Source organism: Mesocricetus auratus, unplaced genomic scaffold, assembly GCF_017639785.1.
Source record: "Mesocricetus auratus isolate SY011 unplaced genomic scaffold, BCM_Maur_2.0 Super-Scaffold_100676, whole genome shotgun sequence".
NCBI lineage: Eukaryota > Metazoa > Chordata > Mammalia > Rodentia > Cricetidae > Mesocricetus > Mesocricetus auratus.
The window spans coordinates 90,728,321-90,746,895 of NW_024429266.1; the positions used below are offsets into that span (position 1 = coordinate 90,728,321).

Below are 18,575 nucleotides of genomic sequence, written 5' to 3' on the forward strand. Positions count from 1 at the left end.
TATGCCTGGGTGTCCCTACCACACCACATATGTTTTCCCTGCCCTCCATGGGAGATTTAACAAAGCTTGCAACCAAGCCAAGCTAATGCCCTTGAGGGCCTGAGTCGGCTCACCTTTCTCACCACAGAGAGCACACTTTTCTCATGGTTAACATGCGCGTGTTATGTGGAGAACTGGGAATTGAACCAGCTTCCAAGTCCTGAGTTTACATGCTGCTTACCCCTCCTTATACAGAGCTCAATATTTGTGCATATATTTGCAGAAAGTGTTGAAAGGCTACTGTACATGTACATATTGCACAATTAAGTAGAGTAATGTACTTATGACTCTAAGGCCTTCTATGTGAACACACCCACGTATCTAAAACCAAGGTCCCAGGTGTAGCTAAGTGGTCAAACGATTGTTTAGCAGGTTAACATTGGGTCAATCCTCAGTCCCACAAAAGAATCCACCAAACAAACAAAATGAAGGTTGTTATCTTTAGAATTATGACTATATATGACACGATTTCTTCCAACGGATATTTATAGATCTTGGTAGTACACAACTATGTAACTGTGCATCGGCTGTGATAGCTCTATGCCAGAAAATGGTTGTAAGATCTAAATATTTCCTACTATAATCAGCTACTTTTAAGGCTAATATATTGAGACATGTAAGAGCAATCTTAGAATCTTGGTAATAACTGATAAGGGAGGGAACGTCACTTATGCTATGTCTAGTTACTTAGTCCCCAAAGGCAAAGGCATTTCTCAAACAAACGGTGATTTAGTCTCCACCAAGAGAGCAAAGGCACGCTCACAGTCTGTGCAGACTCTGTAGGTGGTTGGCGGGGAACTTTTTTGTTCATCCACAGGGAGTGATGCCAAGAGCGGGGAGGCTATGCTGAGAGCTGGGAAGCGTGCTCAGGGCTATGGCAGTTAGACTCTGAGGCTTAGAGCTTACTCTGTACCACGAGGGACGGGGGCGAAGCCAGGGACCCCACCTCAATTTCTGCTATTGACACGGAGCTTCCTGTCTTCCTTTTGTGAGCAGCCTGGAGAGACAGAAGCAGATGGCTAATTACCATAATGCACAGAGCTTTCGAGGGTCCAGGGTGCAAACTCAGGCGTGACCAAGCCTAGGGCAGCTGCATCTAATGCGGCGTGTGGATCCCACATTAGGCTTTCCCCCACACAACCCACTCGGACCTTTCTGGAGAGAGGCAGATGGCCCTCGCGACCAGCTGCAGAGTCCCTTTTCCAGCCAGACTAACAGGCATCGGTGCTGACATGAAGCTCGTTGCCTCCGCTGAGTCTTTCTTGCAGGGTTTGCCTCAAGAATTTCATTCCTAGCACTCCTTGCTGTAGATAGGGAAACTCAGTCCTTAGACAAAAGACATGCTGAGTCTGTCCAGTCTGGCAGAGGACCACGCATCCTCCGCGCAGCTAATCTTCAGGGGCCAGTGAGATGCCAGGCCCTTCCTGGTTGACTCTAGAATGGAGGCTGAAGTTTGAGGGGTGCAAGAGACTCTTGGTCATCAGATCATCAGACTGTCCCAGGTGCTCGTCTGATAATGACCCTGAGTGCTGAAAAATAAGTATAACAAAGTAAACATTAAAAGCAACAATAAAAGCCTCTTTTTAGTGATGGATTAAGATTTCGTGTTTTCTTTAGAAAATTCTGAGGGGCTAGGGAGATCCAGCAGGCAAAGGCGCTTGCTGCCAAGCCTGACTGAGTTTGATCCCTAGAATCACAAGCTGGTAGGAGAAGTCCAGCCTCCACAAGCGCTATAGCACCTGTGCCCTCCCATAAAAGATATTAAAAGGAGAGAAAATTGCTTGAGAGATGGAGTATCGCTGGGTGGTAGAGCATAGAGTCTATATATACTAGCAGAGCCCTTGGTTTGAGCCCCAGCAGAGAGAGGAAGGGAGACAAGGGGAGAGGGAGAGGCCTGGGAGAGAATGTGAATAATCTCTTGACATTCCTGAGGGAGGGAGGAGGGGGCGGGCTAAAATTACAAAGGGGGCTGTTGTGGTCTGTGCATGAAATGCCTTTCCCCAAGGGTCCTATGTTAAAGGCCTTGCTGCCAGCTGACAGGTTTTGAGGAGCTGATTGGGTCATGAGTACTCTGACCTAATTAATGGGCCAGTCCATTGATGGATTAATAATTTAATAGCATTCTTGGGAGTTGGTGGAAATTAGAGGGCAGCGCCTGTCAGAAAGAACTGGACCCCTGGGGCTGCCTGTGAAAGGCGTGTCTCACTCGCATCCCTCTTCTCTGGCTCAGCTCTCTGCTTCGTGGCTGCCCTGTGGTGAGCAGCCTCCTCCTCCGGGAACATTCCCCTGCGTTGATGTATTTATTGCCCTGCTCCTGGTCAACGTCAGTTGAGCCTCTGAAACCTCTGAAACTGTGAGCCAGGCGTGTCTTCCTTCTCTTTGTGTATCCCAGACACTTTGCGGTAGTGACAAAAACCCAAGGAACAGAGAAGGTCACGTGCCGTATTGCCAAATAGTAAAGACAAAGAAAAAGCCAACAGACACATATACACACGTAGATAAAATATGTCACATTCTCCTCCGTGACCTAGAAAGCCAAGTTTAATTTCCACTTTTTCTTTTTTTGATACAAGGTGTCATGTAGCCCCAGTTGGCTTTAAACTCTTGATCTTTGGGTCCCCACCTGCCAAGAACTAAGCTTAGATGCATTCACTGTTATGACTGGTTCTGGGTTCAGATTCGGACTCCATAGAATCCTCAGCATTCTCAGTTGTCTGGGGAGGGCACCTGCCGATAAACCCTACTTCTGTTTCTTCTCTCGGTAACTCTAGCCGGCAGAGAGAAACTCTACACATGCTCACGGAGCAGTGAAGGATGTCAAAACAAGGATAACTGATTCTTGAAATGGGCGCAGTGTCACCCTCTTGACACACCAATCTTCAATAAAGCCTACTGTATGCATGCAAAGCGGCTTTGGATGACTCAGCGGTGGCGGGCGGGTGGTAGGACTCACCGAGAGGGGGTTCTAAGCCTGTCGCATAGAGTCAGAGGATGCGTGGACAGAGTGGCAATGTTATCCCCAAAACAGTTCCGCAAAAGCTGGAAATAACAACTAAAACTGACTATGAATTTGCCCTCGGGCTTCACCAGAAACATTGAGGAAGACACTGAACTTCAAACTGTCTGAGGAGTGAGTCAGTCCTGTGCAGCCGGAAGGGCAGGGTGACCTCAACTACATTATGGCATATGATTTCTTGTAGCTAGTTTTTTAAGAGTCCATCTTTCTAAAATATGGATGTATCTGATGTGTCTGAAAGAACAGAGCCTTAAAAGTACATAGTCTGACCTTGACAAACGGACCACCAGATCGCTTCCCCAATTTTGGTCCATGGTCATCAAATCATCATTCGGAGAGTCTCCAGCCAAAGGCCTTCTTCTCTACTTCCAAACTAGGGTCCTGCTACAAGGTGACAATTTCAGAGGTAGCACACCAAACTGCATCCAGCCTAGTGGACTGCAGCTACCCTGGAAACCTCCAGCCTGTGATAGCTCAAGGGTTCCAATCGCTTCAGACTCTACACCTCAGTGCTGGCTTGCTGGGCACAGGGATGCACTCTCTGTCCCTTGACTCTCAGTTACAGAGAGCTTCCTTCTGTGTGGGGCTGCCCAGCCCTACACCAACTCCTACTCTAATCCTTATCAAGCATTGGTTTCAGACTTGCCCCAGACTGAAGACCCCATTCCTTAGCTGTGGGCCTAACAAATCCCATTTTCTCCAGGGCTGTCCTCATTGAAGAGGATTGGAGTGTCCCACAGGGTAAATACCTTTCTTTTATTTAAATCTCATTTGTTGTCTTCTTCTTCCCTAGCCCCATAGTTGTTTTGATATAAAATAATGGGAGTGATTTTATGTTTCTAATAGGAATGACTTCAAGTTTTCTTATTATATGATTTTTTAACATCATTTTTTTCTCATATTGAGTTAGGGAAGATACTTTAAATTTATTTATTTTTATTTCTTGTACATTGGTGTTTTGTCAAGGGTGTTCGGTCCTCATGAACTGGAGTTACAGACAGTTGTGAGCTGCCATGTTGTTAAGGGAAGCTTTTTCTTTGCTAGCCGCTTTGGTTATCCCCCGCCAGTCGCCTGGGCTCTGCCTCGCCAGCCTGGTTCTAGATCTGCATCAGTCCCAAATAAACACACAGGAGGCTATATTCATTATGAAGCTGTTGGCCTTGTTTGTCTCTTACTGGCTAGCTCTGCTTTAAGTAATTACCCCATAATTGTTAATCTAAGTATGTCTCTTACCGGAGAATAGTTCCAGGCTTCCTACCCCCAATGGCGTTACATGTTGACTCTCTTGTGTTTCCCCTTCCCAGAATTCTCCTGGACTCCTAGTCCCTCCTATCTAGGTTTCCTATAGGCTCAACAGTACTTTATTGACAAATGCACAGGACTTCCCCCAACATCTCCTCTTTTCTGTTTAAACAAAAAGAAAGGTCTTAACTTTAACACAGTCAAATTGTATATAACAGAACAGTTATCAAATAAGAACATAGTTACAATATTTTGTCTATCAACATTTAGCAAGATTTAAAGAAAATATCATCCATCCCATCCTTGTGAGTACAAAGTCCTATATGTAGCTTATCTTTTATCATAACTAAGGAAAACTATAATTATAACTATCTGTCTTCAACTCCATCAAAGACCACAGAAGGATAATATATAAACACTAGGATTGACAGAGGTATCTTACTGCCTGGACAGTCACCCGAAGTTCCTCTGTAACGTTGGGGCATCCATCTTCAGCCCATAGGCCACAATGTGTCTGGAACACTTCTCAGCAAAGCAGGAAATTTCAAACTGTCCATCTGCGCTGGCAGTCTGTCAGTCATTTCTCTGTGTCCTGCAGAACGTCTCCTAGACTCTTCCATGAAGCAGGAACCCTGTAAGACTGAGTTCAGCAGTCACTTTCCTGTGGGTCCTGCATGTCCAGATTATACAACAGTCAAGCAGTACAGGCAAGAGCAGTTTCTTGCCCAAATGGCTAATCTTGCCATGTTGAAAGCAAACTCCATAACAAGTTTCTTCGATGCCCATCTTCCTCTCAGACGTAATTGGTGCTGCCAGGAGCAGACATTTCTCATTGTCAAGAAAAGCCCTAAACCATTTTAAATGCCATTTTCTGAAGGTCTTTGAGAGGTTTGAAGACTGTTTATCTATCTCAAATATTTTTCTGTATATCTAGAAAACCTAACTTACCTAACTATAAATTCTGACTATTATAAGTAACTATCTATAATCTGTATTTAATTACGCATTACATTTTAAAAGATCAGTATAAGCACAATACTTAATCAAGAGGAGAAATATACATATCACAAAATTGACCTTGAATTTGTATCAATAAATGAAAAACAATACCTATATCATAATTCCCTTTTTTACCATTAAAAGGATATTGGCTGTGATCATTAACCAATTATAAACAATCCCATTTAAATTAAAACATAGATTTATAAACAAGATGGGAATTGGGACGTCGCTCATTCTAAACTGCTTCCTGCTGGAAGGGGGCGCTGTTCACACCATGGGGATCATGACAAAACTCAGAAACCTGTATAAGTCCATATTTTCGGGGTCTGTAAGACTTCGCTGTTTCGATTGTTGGAACACCTGGTCCACTGCTTCCGGGGGTCTTGGTTCGTCAAACCACAAAAGCCTGGAAGGAATCCTTAGCTTTTCATTTTCTGTAGAAACATAAATAAAAACTCCTTTTCCGAGTAACATATCCTTATGCTTAAATTTTGAAGTCAAGGTATTTTCAAAAGATATAAGTTGTATTAATTTAGCAGCATTTATAATCAAGTGTACTTTAGTAGCAGTTCCTTCCTGAGCAAGCAAAAAACTGAAAAACATAATAGCGTACAGTATCCAGACTCTCTGTGTATTTTCCATCTTTACGTGGCTTATTTATTTATTTATTATTACTTTATTTATTTTACTTTTATTTATTTTTCTCTGAGACAGGGTTTCTTTGGAAACCTGCCTGCCTCTGCCTCTGGAGCAATCCTACCGGCGTGCGCCACCACAACGCAGGCTTTTGTATTTATTTACCACTTTGCCATTTCATTTTCTCTCTCAATCTCACGTATATTTTTAAACACACTGTAAACCTTTAGAGGTTTTTCTTCATTTAAGTCTGACTTTACTGTAAATCTTTATGTTTTTCTGGCCACGTGTCTTATCTGTAAAACCGCGGCTGTTTTAAACTACCGTTTCAAAATGGCGGGCGTAAGCGTGACTCCAGCTTACCGCCTCAGTCCATGCTGACATCCAGCAAAAGCTGCCACTTCCAGCTGTACGTACACACCTTTCAATCATTAGCAGAGTCTCTTAAAAGAACCTTGTTGGTTTTTTTTTCTATTTTCTTTTTTTCTTTTTATGCCGAGTCAGGAAGACTCCAGTAAGCGAGCCGCATGAATCTCAGCTTGTGGCTAGCAAAACAGAGCACACCTGAGAAAAATGCTGCTACCAAAAATCTGTGCTTCTCTCCGTTCTTCTGTTTCTAAAATTCCTTTAAAGCTTTTGTTATTTTGCGTGGAAATTCATGATCCCACTTCTGACACCATTTTGTTAAGGGAAGCTTTTTCTTTGCTAGCCGCTTTGGTTATCCCCCGCCAGTCGCCTGGGCTCTGCCTGCCAGCCTGGTTCTAGATCCGCATCACACAGGAGGCTATATTCATTATGAAGCTGTTGGCCTTGTTTGTCTCTTACTGGCTAGCTCTGCTTTAAGTAATTACCCCATAATTGTTAATCTAAGTATGTCTCTTACCGGAGAATAGTTCCAGGCTTCCTACCCCCAATGGCGTTACATGTTGACTCTCTTGTGTTTCCCCTTCCCAGAATTCTCCTGGACTCCTAGTCCCTCCTATCTAGGTTTCCTATAGGCTCAACAGTACTTTATTGACAAATGCACAGGACTTCCCCCAACACCATGTGGTTGCTGGGAATTGAACTGGGGTTCTCTGGAAGAGCAGCCAGTGCTCTTAACCATGGAGCCATCTTTCTAGCCCCCGTTTTATGATCTTTAAAGATTATTTTATTTTACGCGCACGTGTGTGTGTGTGTGTGTGTGTGTGAGCGCGCACGCGCGTGTGCGAGCGTGTGGATGTCAGAGGAGGGTTTGGATCCTCTGGAACTGAGCGACAGGTGGTTGTGACGGGCCATGTGGGTGCTGGAAGTAGACCGGGTCCTCTGCAAGAGCAGCGAACGCTCTTAAGTGCTGAGCCACCTGTCTTGCCCACTATATCTTGTTTTCTATATTATATACACAACCTTCCTGCTGAATGCTAATGCTAATGCTCTTCCTAATCAGAGTTTTGTTTCTAGAAAAGCCAACATCCATTGTCTTTCGTGAGTCTATAACAGAACAAAAACAAAAACAAAACAAGAAAACCGTGGTTTTCATTATTGCAGAAAATGAATTTTATCTGGTCTTTTCTATGTCCAGGTCTTCCAATTTCTTGGGGAAGCCCTGTAGAATGTCACCAGTGTGCTTGTATTTGGGGCACTGAATTAAACACTGAGAAAACTGCTAATGTAAACATTCTGCATGCTGAGAAACAATGGTGTTAAACTAATGAGTGCTCAAAAGTTTTCCTTAGAGGCATTCCAGTATATAGACATGACCGCTACTTAACCTTGGCTACACATCCAAATATTTGTGGGGGATTTGTGTGTGCATGTGTGTGTGTGTGTGTGGGGAGACAGACAGACAGACAGACAGACACATAAACCTGAGTTCTTGAATTTGAGCCATCAGCACCCATGTAAGAAGCTGGGTATGCCTATGACCCTAGCTTTAGGGAGAGACCCTGGTACTTCATGACCAACTAGTCAGCAAGAGACCTGTCTCAAAACCCAGTGTTCTACACACACACACACACACACACACACACACCCTGCAACAGGCACATACACAAACCAAGGTGGACACTTTTCGAGGAACAACACTCAAGGTTGACTTCTTGGTCTCCACAAACATATGTATAAATGTGGATTTGCACGCTTACACGCACACACACACATGCACACACGTCTCTCCATCTCTTTGTGTGTGTTTCTCTGTGTGTGGGGTCTCCCCAGGAAGTCTCAGCACTCCATTTGGAGGACTCGTCTGTACAGTTGTGACAGGCAGGACAGTGCAGAGGTTCCTCCATCTTGTGTTCTAGCTGAGGCCATTTTAGGTTTAACTAGAACTTGATCTTGAGTGAGAATCACACAGGAAATTACCCAACTCTCTTGTAGGAACCAAAGGTCAGGATGTCCTAGCTACCTTAGCTTCTGTTAAACTGTGCAGAACCCCCTCCAGTTAACCACTGTGCAGAGCCCCCTCCAACTAACCACTTATCTCTGCTTCTGTTAAAACTGCTCACTGCTTACTTCCCCAAAGACCCCTGCGGCTGCCCAGTGAAATGCCAGGATGTGGTCTCTGCTTCTAAAAACCCGGTGTTCTTGACTCTGGGGAGGGGAGTCACACCTAGGACACTGACACTAGGGTGTGGTCCCAGCAGGCTGAAATAAAAACTTTCAATTGGTTACACCCTGTGTCTGTCTGAGTGGTCATCTCTGGTGGGCACAGGAAAGACCCTCCCTACACTTGATATTCATTGCATACCTGAATCAAAATAATCCACTACACTACATAAATATGCACAATTATGCTAATCAAAAAAATCCTCAAATCCTCAAGTGTATCAAGTCATTGCAAGTGAAAGTAAGTTCTAATTTAGTATCTTAGTGAATTAGAAGACCAAGATTATCAGACAAAAAGGAAGAAAATAAATGTTGATAAGAGGCATATAGACACCAAAGAGCGAAAGGACACTGTATTAGGTAAATTGTTCTGCTGTGAGGAAATACCATGACCAAGTCACCTTATAGGATTGGGGGGTGGTGCTATTTGGGCTTGTAAGTCCAGAGAGATAAGAGTCTATCATGGAGCAGGGGCACAGCAGCAAAGAGCAGGCCTGGTGACAGGATCAGGAAGCCAAGAACTCACACCTGCAGTTGCAACTGGGAAACAGAGAAATCAAACTGGTTGTGGAGGGAGACTACAAACACTAGTGACTCACATCTCCAGCAAGGCCACACCCCTAAGCCTTCCCAAATAGCTCCACCAACCGGGGACCAATGGTTCAAATATCTGAGCCTACGGGGGTCAAACCACGTTTAAATGAGATGTAAAAAAGCAAAACCAGGCAAACGTTAACCATGGGAACTTGACATAGCCGTATCAGCACAACAATCAAGTGTTGTTATCTGTGAAAGTGCTGTTTCATGGGGAAAGGGAAAACGCACTTCCCACTTTTCTCTCCAGCCCCTTTTCTTTTTGTGAGACAAGGGCTTGCTGAATAACCCAGGTTCTCCCCAAGCTCTTTTAAAATAACTTGTTTTTAAAGGTTGCTTGTTCAATTCATTGAAATCACTAAAAAAATCAAATAGGAGGAGCTGCACTAAAGTAGAAAATCCCTGCTTGCTCTCCTGTAGGACACACAGATGAATGGCAAACAGCATTAATTTATAGCACAGAGTGGTGGAGCGAGGTGCATGGATTTTCCTGATACCCATGTTGGCTTCCTCTCTGAATTATTTGTTTATTTATTTATTTGAGACAGGGTTTCTCTGTACAGCTTTGGCTGTCCTGGAACTCACTCTGTAGACCAGGCTGGCTGGCCTCGAACTCACAGAGATCTGCCTGCCTCTGCCTCCCAGAGGGCTGAGATTAAAGGCATGCACCACCAATGCCTGGCCTTTTTGGATTCTTGACTGCGCCCTTGTGACACTGAGGTCAAGGAAAGGTTGACTACAGGAAATAGTATAGATCTGGACCTGGTACCGTTAGTCTATTAGATGGGCGGATGTCTAGGAAGTTATAGCCCAGGCTCTTCAGCCACATGGTGGTCTGGCAAGGGAGCAAAGATGGAGGGAGAAGCAGCAGGGGACAGGGAGTCACTGGAAATTCAGGAAGACGCATAGGCAGAGCACGGTCCACGCCACTGCGGAGAAGGGGAAGGCAGTAGCAAGAAGAGAAGCAGGAGTGGCGGCATTAGCCATGGGTGCCTTCTTAGAAGGCTGGCACCCCATGCCTGCCCGGTATCATAGCACAGGCAGATGGGCGGTCACGATCTCAGTATCAGTCCTTAAGGAGGCGGAAGTAAAGCACACCAAGTAACAGGCAGGCTTGAGGTTCCGAGGGGCTCATTTGGTACTTTACCGTGTTCAAGAGGGCCAGGGAGAAACCAGTCATGGGAAACAGAGGTTCTGAGCTGAGGACACCGTGAGAGTATCACCCCTTTAAGGCCCACCACGCCTGTTCCAAGCTGCTCCAAGAAAGAGCTGTCCGCTGGCATGCGCTGTGAGATGCAGTTCACTGGATGTCTTCCTGCCTGTCAGAAAGAATGCACTAACTGGACCGTACTGGATGCTTCCCTGGGAGGAAGCAATACTGACTACTGGCCGCTGAAAGGGAGCGGGGAGAGCCCAGGAAGAGATTCACCAAGGTCCACTTGCTCGTGGTTGGTTCAACCCATGGTTCCCTAGGAGTTCAAAGACCGGCTCCGCCCAGCTGAGAGTCGCTGGGCACAGCTGTAATCTCTATCAAACACCATGTAATAACTGGCTGGGGTTAATCAAATATAATGCCCAACCCAGACCTATGAAATTTTACCACAAAGGGGGCTTTAATCAGCCCTTTATCGGTGCAGAGCTCTGTCCCTCAGAAGCCTGCTTTTGTTTGCCCAGATAAGAGACAATGGGGGAGCTAGGCTCTGCCTGCTCTCTGGAGCACAACAAGGGGATTGTCTGCAAACAGCAGATCATTCAAGGCCAAGGGAGAGAGAAGGCAGAAGAGGCTGCCTGAATCTACAAAAGTGCTCACTGTTAATGGCCATGCCTCCCTGTGTTTAAATTCAGGCCACATTCCTGCTGGAGCTTCCAAAATATAGGGAGGAGAGAAACAAAGAACCCACTACGCCCTGTGTAAGGGGATCTGGCTTTGGCCCTCTGCGGGACATTCTTGTTTGCGGATTGCTGAAAGGAGGAAGGAAAGCCGACCTTTGGGTCTGTCACCAGGCTGGCTCACAGCCCCCAGGGCTGGAAGGGCTTCACATGCAGGTGGATTAAAGCTATGAGTCTCCGTGCTCCACAGAGGGCTCCTGCCCTGCTGCCCAACCTCTTGGACTAAGAAAAAGGTGGGAGGGGACAGGACGCAAAAGGTCAGAATAAGAGAGAGGAATAGAGGGGGTGATGTTTAAGTCACTCAATTCAATTCTGTCTGGCAGAATTGTTTGAGGGGGGCTGGCTGGGACACACCCACATGCAGAAACAGACAACTACAAATCTATCCGTTTGTGTTTAGGGTCGGAGAGTGTTAAAGCTAAAAAGCACCCATGGTCTCTTTCCTCATACTGTTATGGCCTTCAAATGAGGATGTGGGTTTTAAAAGAGGAAGGGGAGCTGGAAGCCCCAGCTTGGTGCCCCGTAAGATTGCCACAAATTCTGGCATGATCATGAGACAGCCAGGGGACTGTGCCGTATGTCACCAGAGGAAGAAATGTTGAGAAATGCTCATCTATTATCATTTGGGAACCTTATGAAGACGTGACAGAAGGTCCAAGGAGGAAGATGGCTTGTCCAAGGCCTCTTGGCTATTACGTAGCAGATGAGAGCCCTCTCTTTGCCATCCAAGGACTCAATCAAGGGCACCATGATGCCTCCTTGTTCAGTTTCTCTGGAAAGGCACATTCCAAAACACACCACGCGCTGGGCATTGGTGGCGCTCGCCTTTAATCCCAGCACTCGGGAGGCAGAGGCGGGCAGATCTCTGTGCATTCAAGGCCAGCCTGGTCTACCAAGTGAGTTCCAGGACAGGCTCCAAAACAATACAGAGAAACCCTGTCTCAAAAAACAAACCCACCACCACCACCAACAACAACAACAACAACAAAAAACCACATTGTGCATGCAACTGCCAGTGCAGGCTCTAGCCAGCCCCATCTTCTATCAGTGGCCGGCTCCTTGAACTCACTACTTAGGATTGAAGGACCCCTCGCTCAAAAACAAGCTAAGGAAGTAAGGTTTAAACCAACAAGCACCCAGATGTTCCTTGAGATAAGAACAAACAGGACATCCTGCGATCACTCCAGGAAGACAGAGGACCCCCACTTCCCCGAACCCTACCAAATTGGAATTTCCCCCAAAAATCACCGTATGTGACCTTTTCTTTGTCCAATCAAAAATGGACTCATGTCTTATAATCTTGTAGTTTTTGCCTTTAAAAGGAGCTTGCAATAGCTGATCGGGCCTTTTTCTGCCTTCCCTGGCTGAGGAGCCCATTTGCGCAAATGCGGAATAAAATCCTCTTGCTTGTTGCATCTTCTGGTCTGGAGTCTGAGTCTGTGGGGTGTCCACCTGGATACGTTGGAATCCCAGGGCCTAGGGTCCAGCAGGATCTTCAGAGTTTAGATTTTGTCCTCTCTAAATTTTGCTTGAGCTTGTAAGTCTGTAACAGAACGGGAGAAAGAGGGATGGATGGAGGGGTTTAGACTGATCAGCCCGGGAAGAAGGAACCACTTCCTCATAGGATCAGCTCTGGTGTCCCTCCACCCCAGTTCCAGGGGAAGCAGGACCCTGCCTTGCTCAGCCTACATTGGTTGGTACTACATTCAAGTGTGTTTGGGGGCTGACGGTGACAGGAGGACATCTTTGTGAGCAGTGGGAGAGACAGCTGGGGTGATGCTGTCTGGTGGTTTGTATGTGAGGAGTGAAAATGACCCATGCCCAGGCTTGAGGGCAGCAGGGTGGTGAAGGGAAAGTTAAGTGACAGGGACAATGGGAGTTCTGTGGATGCAGTGGCCCCAGAGGCCATTAGTCCTTCACCATTTGTAATGCCGTGTCGCTGACTGCTGCTTGGAATGGATCAGTTGCCCTGAAGACAATCTGAGCTGTCATTGTAGATTTCCACTTTAGATAGATTCATGGGCTCTCTTGTCATACTCTAGACCAGTAGTTCACAGCCTGTGGGTCACAGCCCATTGCAGGTTGAACAACCCTTCCAGAAGAGTCACCTAAGACCATTGGGAAACACTGATATTTACACTACAAATCATAACTAGCAACTTACGGTTATGAAGTAGCAATGAAAATAATCTTATGGTTGGGGACTCACCACATCATGAGGAATTGTATTAAAGGTTGAGAACCACTCTAGATGAGCAATTCCAAGTCTTTTTCTTGACCAGTGTGTAGCATGCCTTTGCAGAATTTGGTGGAAGATGTTTGGCATGGCCCCTGCAAATTTGTCGTGGTTACAACAAAGTGACTATTAGCTAAATTAGATCAACAAATTGGGCTGGTGGGGCTTAGTGACATCCCCCTTTGACAATAACTTCTTTGTAAATTATATTAATTATGTCTTTGCCTTGCACTGCAGTAATAAGGTAAGAGGCTTTCTCTCTTCTTTCTGGCTTCAGTAGCAATCTTACCTCGTTTTTGGTTTTTTGTTGTTTTTTCTTTCCACTTGCATTCCTGGCAATTAAGCACTATTCCAAAACATTAAAAAAATTGTGCCTTTTTAAAAAAATCATTGTGTGGAGGTGTTGTTCCCTAAAATCTGGTCTTGTAAAATAAATGAAGGGTGATCGCCTATTCATGAGATCAATAAGGGCCTGTTATTAAAATTCTTAATAGAAAACTGTTTGCCAACTCTGCCCACCTTCCTTCTCTCCCTCCCTCCCTCCCTCCCTGAGGCCCAGGCAGGGACATCTGAAATCTCAGCACTCTGAGAGGCAAGAGGCTGCGAGTTCAAGGGCAGCCTGGTCTACGCAGCAAGTACATTTCAGTCAGATCAAATGAAACTCCATCTCAAAACACCAAGGCAAAAGGTAAACAAATCAAGCCCTTCTCTTCGCGTTAGTTTTAACTACAAGAGACAAAAATAAGTGTGTGGGGGTTTTGCTTATAATTGTTAAAATAAAGCCTACAGGAAAAACTTAGAAATGCGTTCTTCTCTCCACACATTGAGCCGCGGCCATCAGGGGTTAATCTGCCCGCTGCCGGCTCTGAGCTCAGCCTTCTGCTCACTTGCCTCACTGCGATGCACACTGTGCTCCTGCCTGGCCTTCCCTCTCTCCCTCTCTCCAGGATCTCGCCTTTTGTTCCCTTCAGCTATTCCAATCCTTCCTCCCCGTAGGAAACCATACTGACCTGCAGGTCACATTGACCTGGCTGAAATCTATGAGATAAACCCATGTAAAATTGCTCTTTTTTTTTACGTACCAGGGATGATCAAATATTGGCACTTCCATGTAGTTTATCCTAATATCGACACACCATTATCTCTAAGGAAAAGTCTTCCAAATGCTTTTGTTACAGAGCACTCAGCAGTGACCAGTTACAGCAATAGCCCGCGGTTCCGAGACGCAGCCATGACATCTCATTCGGGGTCAGTTTGACAAGGCTTCCCGGGCTCGCCTCTTCCTCTAGACACTACTCGTAAGTTGGAATTACCTGGAAAAGGCAGGTCCCAGGGCAGTGCAGCAGACATGTGGGAGATGACAGGATGCAGGGAGAAATTGGCAGGGGCAGGTCATCTTCAGAGCCCACAAATGTGGAGAAGGAGGGTGATGGCTGCCTTTCCTGGAAATATGCTTCTTTCTGGTGCTGAAGAATTGACATTGGTGGGGACCTTCTGAACGGTGTGCTCAGAGAAGTCATGACTGGAGAGAGAAAGACGGTGTATGTATGTGTATGGTGGGGGGAAAATGAGAAGATGGTGTGTTTAGGGGGGATAGGATGAGAAGACAGTAGTGCAGGGGGGATAAAATAAGAAGATTGTGTGGGGGTGAGAAGGTGGTATGTGTGTTTTGGAGGAGATAACTAGGGCTTATAAAAGTAGAGTTTCTGTGACCTTGGACCTTCACTAACCAAGATATGATTTCTACTGCTATGAGACACTATGACCACAGAACTCTTATAAAGGAAAGGTGTAAAGGGAAGCCTTCCTGCCAGCCTGTTCCAGAGCTGCATCAGTCCCAAATGAACACACAGGAGGCTATATTAATTATAAAGCTGTTGGCCTTGCTTGTTTCTTACTGGCTAGCTCTGACTTAAGTATTTATCCCATAATTGTTAATCTAAGTATTTCTCTTACCGGAGAACTTTCTGGGCTTCTTATCCCTATGGCAATTATATCTTGACTCCTGTGTTTCTCCTACCCAGAGTCCTCCTGGACTCCTAGTCCCACCTATCTTGCTTCCCTATTGGCCAACAGTGCTTAATTGACATATACACAGGACTTCCCCCATCAGAAAGGATTTAAGGGGGCTGGATTATAGCTCAGAAGTTAGTTCATTGTCATCATGGTGGCACGCAGGCAGAGGTGGTGCTGGGGAGGTAGCTGAGAGTTCCACATCTGGACTGACACGCAGCAGGAAGAGAGAGTCACACTGGGCCTGGCTTGAGCTTCTAAGACTTCAAAGCCCACCCCCTAGTGACACACTTCCTCTAACAAGGCCCCACCTCCCAATGGTGCCACTCCCTATGAGCCCATGGGGGCCATTCTCTTTCAAACAACCACACTGGGGGGGCGCTTTTTTTTCTAAACAGGACTGAATACAAAGAGCCATGTAAACATATTTCTAAGACTTCCCAGGACATGAAGGTAAGAATCACCCCCAGCCCAGCATTTCAGCTTCACTTACCACTAAACAAGGGTCCCTGGCATGTTGTTGTGGGGCAGAGCCGGGAGTTGTCAAGGAGTAGGGCATCGTGGCAGACAGTGAGAAGCTACCGTTGGATTTTAGTGGCATCATCAGATGTGCCTCTGAGCTAAAGTAGCCAACAGCTGTCTGGAAGACGGGTCAAAGAACTTGTGTTAGATGGCAGAGACCCAGCTAGGGAGCTATTTTAGTCAGACAGAAGAAGCCAAGTTTGAAAGGGCAGAATTTCTGAGCACAGATCTGAGCCAATCTCACTAAGCCAAAGTCTCCAGGGATTGTACCCCAGGAGATCTGGTCCTCCCATCCCTAGCTCACCCTCAAGATGGCCTGGAAATTGCTTTCAGAATCAGGCTGTGCATCTGGAAAGTTCTTGAGCTAGCTACCTGACCAGAAGCTGTCACCCCACTGTGAAAAACTGAGATCAGTTATTCCTCATTCCTGTTCTTCCCCAGGGTAAGCCTCGGTTTCCCTTTTGATACATCAGTGCTTTGAGGGCCTTGAGCTCTTCTTAGTCCTGCTCTGCTTGGCCAGGGCTCAGCTTCCTCCTTTTTTCTTAAAAAGCAAATTATTTTTATGGGGTGGTAGTGAGACTTATCTTTTTTGTGTGTATGAATGATTTGCTGACCCGTATGTCTCTCACGTGCATGCGGTACCGTAGAGACCAGAAGAGGGCCCTGGACCCCTTCGAACTGGAGTTACAGATGTCTCCAGCCACCATGTGGGTGCTAGAGACCAAGACCAAGTCCTTTGCAAGACCAACAGCTGCTTTTAACCACTGAGCCATCCCTCCAGCCCTTTGTCACCTTAATTCCTGATATACCCATCCCGTTCCTCCAAACTGTGAGCTGATTGAGTCATGGCCTCCATCCTCAGGGGAAAACACACACCCATCACATTTGTCCTCCTCAGCTACCTCCCTGCTGTCTTCCCACACTCCGTGAGACTCAGCATCTCTCATCTCCTCTATGTCCTGCACATGTGTTAGTTATTACGCATGTAGGTCTCTGCAATACCTACTTGTAGATGTGTTTATCCCCAATTTACCACCATTCTTTAGCTCCTTGGGGTTAGGACAATGTTTTCAGCCATCATTTCCCCAGTAGCTCACACAATCTCAGAGAGAGAGAGCAAGAGCGAGAGCGAGAGCGAGAGCGAGAGAGAGAGAGAGAGAGAGAGAGAGAGAGAGAGAGAGAGAGAGAGAGAGAGAGAGAGAGAGAGAGAGAGAGAGAGAGAATGAAGATGTTGGGTCAGCCTGCCTTGTTAGAACTGCGGTGTCAAGTCTACTTGCATCTCTCCTGTGTCAATGCAAACAGCATCTCTCAACTCGAAGGGAACAAGAGAGAGCTTGTTCCTGAGCCAAATAGGAATGACATACTTGGGGACATGGATTCAGGTTGCCCCAAATAACATGGTCCAACTTTGAGTCAATTATAGAAACTTTCTGTAGCCATAGTATGTCTTAGTTGGGGTTCCTATTGCTGTGATAAACAGCATGACTAAAGCAAGTTGGGGAGGAAAGGGTTTATTTGGCTTCACTTCCATACCATAGTCCATCATCAGAGGAAGTCAGGACAGTAACTCAAGCAGGGCAGGAACCTGGAAGCTGCAGCTGATGCAGTTGCCATGGAGAGGTAAGGTTCACTAGCTTGCTTCCCCTGGCTTGTTCAGTCTGCTTTCTTGTAGAATCTAAGACCACCAGTCTAGGATGGCACCACCCACAATGGACTGAGCCCTCCCCCATCAACCCCTAATTAATAAAATGCCTTACACATGGGTCTTATAGAGGCATTTTCTCAATTGAGGCTCCCTCCTTTCTCTAGCTTGTGTCAAGTTGACATAAAACTAGTCAGTACACAGTACAAGAAAGTTTCAATAAACCAAAGCATTTTCCGAATACATTGATGGGAAATTGGGGGGAATTACAGCAAAAATGGGGGGGAATCTCTGCTATTTGATGGCATTCTTAAGTCAAGTGATCTATAGCAGGCCTATAAATGCTCCTCCTGCTATTTGCTCTAGAAGGGAAATTTCTCTTCATTATCCTGGCCAGGATACATGGTTCACTCTTATCTCTAGATGGAAGCATGACCTCTATATTTGTACTGTGTGCTATAACAGCATCCTTGGAAACATAGTCTTGAATGAAAGACAGTCAATACCTTACTCCCAAGGTGTGCAAGAATACAAGCTATCCACTAGGAAGTTGTGTTCCAATGTTAGCTCGAAGTCACATGCATCATGTGTAACCCCATTCCTTAGCTATAATCTAAGTTTCCTGCTGCAGTTGAAATCCCATCCAGATAGCTCCAGCGATTAAATTGAAAATTTTTTGTTTGTTTGTTTGTTTGTTTTTTGAGACAGGGTTTCTCTGTGCAGCTTTGGAGCTTATCCTGGCACTCACTCTGTAGACCAGGCTGGCCTTGAACTCGCAGTGATCCACCTGCCTCTGCCTTCCACGTGCAGGGATTAAAGGCATGCACTACAGCTACATGGCTAAATTGAAAAGTTTTAAGATAGGCATAGTGGTAGTTGTCTATAATCCCAGCACCTAAGAGATGGAGGTGGCTTGGCCAGCAGGGGACAAGGAAGGTGGAGCCCACGGGAACCTGGAATGATGGGACAAGAGGCACGAAGAACAGACAGCAAGACAGACCTTCCGGATCAAGCTGCGAGATTTTATTTTTCTCAGGCCTGTTATATAGTGGTTTAGGGTGGGGGAAAAACTAGGTAGGGCAGAGTAATCAAAGGAAAGGGATTGTTGCCTAGTAACCAGGCCACTGAAGGTGAGCGGCTTACAGGTGTTGACAAGG

The 18,575-nt window shown here is 45.9% G+C and overlaps 1 long non-coding RNA gene across 3 annotated transcripts; it reads right to left on the bottom strand.

Moving 5' to 3' along the window:
• Positions 1–465: 465 nt before the first annotated feature.
• LOC106021693 lies at positions 466–15,880 on the bottom strand. Of its 3 annotated transcripts, XR_005874132.1 has the most exons (5): positions 15,748–15,880; positions 14,555–14,763; positions 10,263–12,548; positions 1,191–1,568; positions 466–1,036 (listed from the first exon to the last, which is right to left on the bottom strand). It is a non-coding gene; the product is annotated as an uncharacterized LOC106021693 (long non-coding RNA). The 3 variants fall into 3 exon arrangements; XR_001196897.3 differs by having other exon boundaries at positions 466–1,568; XR_005874133.1 differs by lacking the exon at positions 15,748–15,880 and adding an exon at positions 15,198–15,239 and having other exon boundaries at positions 466–1,568.
• Positions 15,881–18,575: the final 2,695 nt, after the last annotated feature.